The sequence below is a fragment of the Lynx canadensis genome, chromosome A2, assembly GCF_007474595.2.
Source record: "Lynx canadensis isolate LIC74 chromosome A2, mLynCan4.pri.v2, whole genome shotgun sequence".
NCBI classification, from domain to species: domain Eukaryota; kingdom Metazoa; phylum Chordata; class Mammalia; order Carnivora; family Felidae; genus Lynx; species Lynx canadensis.
The window spans coordinates 101,765,324-101,773,807 of NC_044304.2; positions in this window are offsets into that span (position 1 = coordinate 101,765,324).

Genomic DNA, 8,484 nt, shown 5'->3' on the forward strand with positions numbered 1-8,484 from the left:
TATTATTTCATAACTTTGCTAAGTTATAGAAAAAAACCTGCAATGTGGAAATAGCACCTAATGCAAACATGTGTTTGTCATTACCTATTGTTCTTTTCAGAAACATTTTAGTAAAATTGAAATTACTACAAAGAAATAACTATTGCAGATTCTTGCCTCATGGAAGAATAATGATACAAGTTACTGGTTTATCTACTTATGATAAAAACGATGCATTGTCATGGTATGGTATCAATTGGGCATTTTTGAGTCCATGGCTCTTGTTAGAATTTCTCTGCATGAATAGAAGGGGTTAACTGTTAATAGAATAGTATTAAAGTTCTGGAAGTAATTATTCTGCAAGCAATTGAGATACTTGTTAAATTTAAAACTGTGGACTGGGAATCTTCAGGTTCCTACATTTCAGCAATAAACTGTAAGCCATATTTTTTGCACAGAATAGATTAAAAAAATCATGAGAAGCCTGAGAAAGTGTTTGTCTTTTCCCTTTTCCCCACTATTTTACATGTAAGAAGCAGCTTAACCAATATAAACAGCTCTTTGGAAAAGCAATTTGCATCTCCATCATCAACTTTGAATGCCAACTCTTAGCTTAAGGCAAATTCAAATGGCTGGATTTAATAAGCCTTTTTTTTTTTTAATTTAAAATGTTTATTTATTTATTTTTGAGAGACAGAGACAGAGCATGAGCAGGGGAGGAGCAGAGAGAGAGACACAGAATCCGAAACAGGCTCCAGGCTCCGAGCTGTCAGCACAGAGCCGGACGCGGGGCTCGAACTCACAAACTGTGAGATCATGACCTGAGCCGAAGCCGGACGCTCAGCCGACTGAGCCACCCAGGCGCCCCTAATAGGCCTTTTAAAGACTTGGTTTGTGTACCAGTTTCAGATATTTATTGATATTTATTCAATTATCAATAGATTTACCTATTTATATTTATTATACATCTTTACATTTTTGTTTAAATAAAATGCAAATTAGTGGGTGCATTAAAAGTACAAAATTTAAAAACATTAATATGCATAAAGATAATTACTATTTACCTAGTTTATAGGAGACAAAAAGTGAGTATCTTAAAGACAGAATTGAATTCTGAAAAACTGGTTGCCAAGTCAGGATTTTCTCAGGAGTCCCATGCATATCAGAGACTGATTTCAGAGACTGGGCTCATAAAGGAAACAATCCTTAATTTAAAATTGTGGTGTATCATTGCGTTTTACATCCTGTACTATCAGAAATATTTTAAGTAACAAATCTACAACTACTTTTGACTAGGATGGGGAAGAACAGAATTCTCATGAGCGAATTTTAGTTTCAATTTGTATGAACTCAGTCTAGAAATTAGAAAGATTTCCTAATTTCCTTATCCTAAAATTAGGAGACTACCAGTGCCAAGAAGCTGGCCAAGTGCTCCAAGTTTGGTCAAAAACAGTTTAATATTTTTGGTTCTGCATTTGTAAGAACATGTCTCTTCTCACTGATGGATTGGAGGACAAGTCTAAAGGTCCCAGAAGTGATGGATGCAGAAGGCTTAGAGACTGTCTTTCGGTGACTGTAGTGGCTGTTGCAGTTGGAGGTGCCTTTAGAGTTGCCAGTTGTTGATTCCCCCGAATTCTAATTAGTGACTTAGACAAACAGCCAAAACTCTGTTCACATCATCCTCACCTGGCAGGAGCTGACTTTCTATTTCCTAATCCTATGTCAGAGTTCCAAAGAGACAACTAAAATATGATTGATTTCTGATGGTCAAATTCCTTTACTCAAACACCGAAGTACACTTGGCCATTGAGATTGTGACTATTTAAAGAAGTAATCCAAGAGACTTGTTAGAATATGTTAATGCCACACTGGTATTTTTTTTTTAATGAAATATCTGCCATTGTTTCTGTTACTGCCCAAATTAACTTTGTCAGTGTTCTGAAACTAAGTTTTATTTTATTTTATTTTTAAAAATGTTTATTTTGAGACAGAGAGAGCATGAGCTGGGTAGGGGCAAGAGAGGGGGAGAGAGACTCCCAAGCAGGATTCACCCTGTCGGCCCAGAGCCTGATGAGGGACTTAATCTCACGAACTGTGAGATCATGACCTGAGCTGAAATCAAAGTTGGACACTTTTAACCAACTGAGCCACCCAGGTGCCCTGAAACCCTATTTTAAAATTAATTTATTTTTTGCAATTTATAAAAGTTTTTGGTAAAAAGCAATGGTTAAGTGATATCACCTAATCAGGTTGAAAATATTTCATGTAGTTTTTCAAAAAAAAAGTATAATTTGTATATATTCCAAAATGATCACTACAATAAGTCTAGTTAACATCCATCACCATACATAGTTATAAAACTTCTTTTCTGGTGATAAAAAACTTTGAAGACCTACTCTCAGCAACTTTTAAATATGAAATACAGTATTACCAACTATAGCCACCATGCTGTACATCATATCCCCATGACTTGTTTATTTTATAACTGGAATTTTATACATTTTAGACCCCTTTTATCCATTTTGTCTATACCCCTTTCCCCTTTCTGGCAACTTTCAGTCTCTTCTTTGTATCTATGAGCTTGTTTTTTTTTTTGTTTGTTTGTTTGCTTGTTTTTGTTTTTGTTTTTTGATTCTATGTATAAGGAAGATCATACTGAATTTTTCCTTCTCTGTATGATTTATTTTACTTAGGATAAGGCCCTCAAGGTCCATTCATGTCACAAATGGCAAGATCCCATTCTTTTTTGTGGCTGAATAACATTCCATTGCACACACAACACACACACACACACACACACACACACTTCATCCATCCCTTGATGGATACTTAGAATTTTTCCATATCTTGACTGTTATAAATAAATAATGCTACAATGAACATGGGGTGCATGTATCATTTTGAGTTAGTGTCTTAATTTTTTTGGATAGATTCCTAGAAGTGGAATTACTGAATCATATGGTAGTTCTATTTTTAATTTTTTGAGGAACTTCCATAATGTTTTTTGTAGTGACTGCACCAATTTAGATTCTCAACAAAAGTGTATGAGGGTTCCCTTTTCTCTACATCCCTGCCAACACTTGTTATTTTTTGCCTTTTTGGTAATAGCTACTCTAATAGGTATGAAGTAATATCTCATTTTGTAATCTTATTGATAAGGAAATATATTATTTCCCTGATGATTAGTGATATTGAATACCTTTTTTATGTGTCTGTTGGTCATTTGTATGTCTTCTTTGGAAAACTTTCTATTCATATCTTCTGACCACTTTTAATTGGATTTTTTAGTTCGTTAGTTTTGCTATTGAGTTGTAGTTCTTTGTATTTTTTGGATATTAACCCCTTCTCAGATATATGATTTACAAATATTTTCTTCTACTTACTAAACAGCCTTTTCATTCTGTTGATGATTTCCTTTGCAGCACTGAAGCTTTCTAGTTTGATGTAGTCCCATGTATTTATTTTTGCTTTTGATGCCTTTGCTTTTCATGTAAGATCCCCAAAAAATCATCACAAGACTAATGTCAAAGAAATTACCACCTATATTTTCTTCTAAGAGTTTTATAGTTTTAGATCGTACATTCAAGTCTTTAATCCATTTTCAGTTAAGTTTGTGTATGGTGAAAGACAGTGGTACAGTTTCTTTGTTTTGTTTTATTTTTATATTTATTTATCTATTTACTTATATTTTATTTTTTTACATGTGGCTCTTTGGTTTTCTCAACATTATTTGTTGAAGATATTGTCCTTTCTCCATTATATATTCTTGACTCCTTTGTTTAAATTAGTTGACCATATTTGTGTGGGTTTATTTTTGGGCTCTCTATTCGTTTCCATTGATCTGTGTGTCTGTCTTTATGCCAATGTTGTTTTGAATACTATAGCTTTGTAATACAGTTTGAAATCAGGGAGTGTGATACCTCCAACTTTATTCTTCTTTCTCAAGATCGCTTTGGTTATTGAGGTCTTTTGTGGTTCCGTACAAATTTTAGCATTATTTGTTTTAGTTCTGTGAAAAATGCTGTTGGTGTTTTGTTGGGATCATGTTGAATCTGTAGATTGCTTAGGTAGTATGGACATTTTAATAATATTAATTCCTCCAATTTATGAGAACAGAATATCTTTCCATTTTTTTGGCAATTTTTTCAATTTTTTTTCATCAGTGTCTTATAGTTTTCAGTGTACAGAATATTCACCTCCACCTCTTTGGTTAAGTTTATTCTTAAGTATTTTTTAATGTAATTGTAAATGGGTGTGCTTTGAATTTCTCTTTTTGGTATTTTGTTATTAGTGTATAGAAATGCAATGTATTTCTGTATGTTGATTTTGTATCCTGCTACTTTACTGAATTTGTTTACTAGTTCTAACAGTTTTTTGGTGGAGTCTTTAGGGTTTTCTATATAGAATATCAGGTCATCTGCAAATAGTGAGTTTTACTTCTTCCTTTCCAACTTGGATACCTTTTATTTCTTTTTTTTCACCTAGGACCTCCAATGTTGAATAAAATTGGGGAGAATATGCATCCTTGTCTTGTTCCTGATCTTAGAGGAAAAGCTTTCAGCTTTTCACTATTGAGTGTGATGTTAGCTGTGGGCTTATCATATATGGCCTTTATTGTGTTAAGGTATGTTCCCTTTATACCCACTTTGTTGACAGTTCTTATCATAAATGGATGTTGAATTTTATTAAATGTTTTTTCTGCATTTATTGAGATGGTGATATTATTTTTATACTTCATTTTGTTAGTGTGGTATATCATGTAGACTTATTTACAAATGTTGAACCATTCTTGCATGCCTGGAATAAATCCCACTTGATCATAGTGTGTGCTCCTTTTAATGTATTGTTGAATTCAGTTTGCTAATGCTTGGTTGAGGATTTTGCATCTATGTTCATCATAGATGATGATGGTATTTCTTGCGGTATCCTTGCCTGATTTTTGTATCACGGGAATGCTGGCCTCACAAAAGTGAGTTTGGAAGTATTTCTTTCTATTTTTTGGGAGAATTTTTGAAGGATCAGTATTAATTCTTCTTTAAGTGTTTGGTAGAATTCACCAGTGAAGCCTTCTGGTCCTTTACTTTTGTTTTTGGGAGGTTTTCGATTACTGATTCAATCCCCTACTAGTAGTAATCAGTATGTTAGATTTTCTATTTCTCCACGAGTCAGTCTTTAAATCTGGAAAACAAAACATTAAAGAACAGCAATGCTTTAAATAAAGCCATAAAAATTATAGTCACCTCCATCAGTTGATTCAGTCGCCTGTAATTAATTCTTGTTTTGCTTCATCTTGGGTTAGCAGCTTTATAGATCAATGAGTTTTCCATTAGAGTTTTAGAAATTCTAACCTAGTTTCGTGTTATAATCTTAAAGTTATCAGAAACCTGTGCTTGTCAGAGTCTTTTCTATGAATCTCCTTGAAGAGAAACACTTTTCAGGAAGACTTTGCAAAAGGATCAGAGTAAAACAAAAACTGCCTATAAAAGACAAAAGACCTAAAAATGGCCTGGTTAAAGATCTGGTATGAGTTTATTATGGCAGAGTTGACAACAAAATTTGATTATTTCTCTGACATATGTTGTAAAGCAATAAGTAGAATTATAACTGACAACATTATACCAGAACACATAAGTTTTAGGTATTTTATTTAATTTCTGAATTACTTACTTTAATTATATATATTCCCATATAAATATGATCTAGAAGTTTAAATATTACTTTTTATTTGACATTTTCCATGAACTTTAGCATATCAAATAAGGCTAAGCAAATAACATTGCTCTTTTTATAAGGATAGAGAGTAACTGTTGTTTTTTTTTTTAATATTTTTTAATGTTTATTTTTGAGAGACAGAGAGACAGAGCATGAGCAGTGGAGGGGCAGAGAGAGAGGGAGACACAGACTCCAAACCAGGCTGCAGGCTCTGAGCTGTCAGCACAGAGCCCAACGTGGGGCTCAGACCCGTGCTCTGTGAGATCATGACCTGAGCCGAAGTCGGACGCTCAATAGACTGAGCCACCCAGGCACCCCGAGAGCAACTGTTTTGAGAACTTCTAGGTACCCTCTGGAAAAGTCCAAGTTCATTCAAGAGCAAAAAGACTTCATTTAGAATTTGATTTGGGGAAGTTTACTTAAAATGCCAAAATTTTTAAAACATTTGATCAAATAGGATCACAGGTCACTGTGAAACAATACTTATTTACCCATGCAACCAAAGTAACAAAAGATTCTAGGGAGAATACAGAAAGTTAGACTGTAGTAAAAAAAACAAAAAACAAAAAACAACTTAGCTCTTGTAATAGAGAAGACTCAGTTGTTATTGTTTTTAAGTAGTCAAAGACCTGATAAAGATAACATTGAATACAGGAAATATTTTGAGAAGACACAGAATCTTTGTTTCCCAGGCACAGACCTTAAAGGAAAATCTTTATTTATAAATTTCTTATTAAGAGCAGACCAATAATCTAAGAAAACCTTGTTCTTTTAACAGAGAGATTTTATACTAGTATACTTTTGATATTAAAACTCCTTTTTTAAAAAAAATAACTAAATCCATTTCAATCTGTGTCTCAAGATTTCTTTTCCATAGACTTCTACAACTTTTTTATGTCTATTCACCCTTTGTCCACCCCCCTTTTCTTCATTCTGGAATAATCATTCTATTTTAAGACAAGATTACTTTCTTTTTTCCTTCACCAGCTTTCCTGCCAAACCTCCCGCCCCCCTTGTGTCTTTTATACCTTTCCTTATCCAAAAAACACATTCTATTTTCCTTACCTATTTTTCATATACAGTTGTTTTGTCTCACCTTTATTATTTCCAGGAGATTTTATCACATATTTTACTTAGAATTCTTAACCCTTAGAATCCTTAATTCCTAGGAAGCAATTCTGGACTGGCAAATTTATAAACATATTTAATAATTTCTAAAGTATATTCTTCCTCATAGTAAATTTTTCAATGTGACACAAAACATGTTTGCTAATAGACCCAAATATCTTTTGTCTTTCTGTAAAGATGTTAAAAAAGACAAGAGAAGACAAACCTATGTTTAGCATTTATTTTATTTGGAGATAATTTTGATATTCAATGAATAGCGAATCAAATCAATATTATTTAGTTTAACTTAGCATAAACTTTTATTTGAATTTATTTAAATTACTTGCTTTTAGCAATTATGTTTGGATTAGACATCAAATAGCTCATCTTAAGCTATTTTTGTTGTTGACAAATTTTGTAATATGGAGATAGCATAAGCTTATTTAACTCAGGTAAACCCAGGTAGAAAAAGTTGTATGTCTGCATTACCTTCATGTTGATAACTGTGAAGACACTATTGTTTTATTAAATCAACAAACTTAAAACTAGCTTTTATTTATCAAAGTTTGTCTCAGATCATATGAACTTGCAAAATATTTGGGTTAGTTTGTATATTTCTGAGAGTTTTAGAAATACTGTATATAAAACACTTATTTTTCTCTAAGCCAACAAAATAGGTCTCTTTACAAATTGACTTTGGCAATACCATCTGAAGTAGAAAAACATCACACATCTATAATATATATATACATAGACATACATAAACCTATAGGCAGACACAGAGACCTCACATTTTTTACTCTAAAATTTTAGCTATAAAAACTTACTAGTTTATAAAAGAACAGTTGGATCCAAATTGTGTTTCTAGAAGATGAATGAGGAAGTTAAGGTTACCTCTCAGATGGCCAAACTTTATTACTGAAAATTTTTATTTTCATGGTGTAAGAATCCTTTTAGAGCTATTTTTGGAGTCTCTTAGTTTTTTTTTTAGAAGTTTCTGGATACCATCAAAGAATGCATCCACTGTCTCTAAGAAGTTTGACACCCTCTCTTGTGAGGGACATCCTTTAAGATAGACTTACTCAAGGTAAGGTTTCTCCAAAGTAGCTACTACGATTACAAATTATCCAAAGTTCACCAATTTTCTAAAAAGTTACAAGTTTCTGGTTCCATGATGGGTATACACTGAAGAAAAAGGAATTTTCTGACAGAGGTGAAGAAAGTGATTTGACAAGGTGGAGTCCATCTTTGCCCTTAGATTCCCTAAGATGTCTTAAATTTGAGGTGACCTGTTTCTTCATAGCTTTTCCAAAAACACAGGGAATTATGTATTTTCCCCCTTTTGAACAGAATAGGGTGACTTAACAAGAAGCTTCAGCATACAAAATACAGTCATTCACGATAAAGTTGGAGAGCTCAAAATACAAAGAGAACAGAGCTTGGGTCCAAGGGACTTACCCTCAAACTCCAGGATCAGCCAGAAAGCAGGGAACTCAGTGGGCTCTGTGGATACTGGCACCTTTTTGCTCATGGGCCTCAGAGTTATTAGAGGGGTCTTCTTTGTACCCCATATCTGATGACTTGAACTGTCAGAAGTTCAGAAATGGCAGAAGTAAAACCAAATAGTTATTGAAATACTAATTAATAAAAGTTTATCATGCACACACTGAGAACACTCAGACCAAA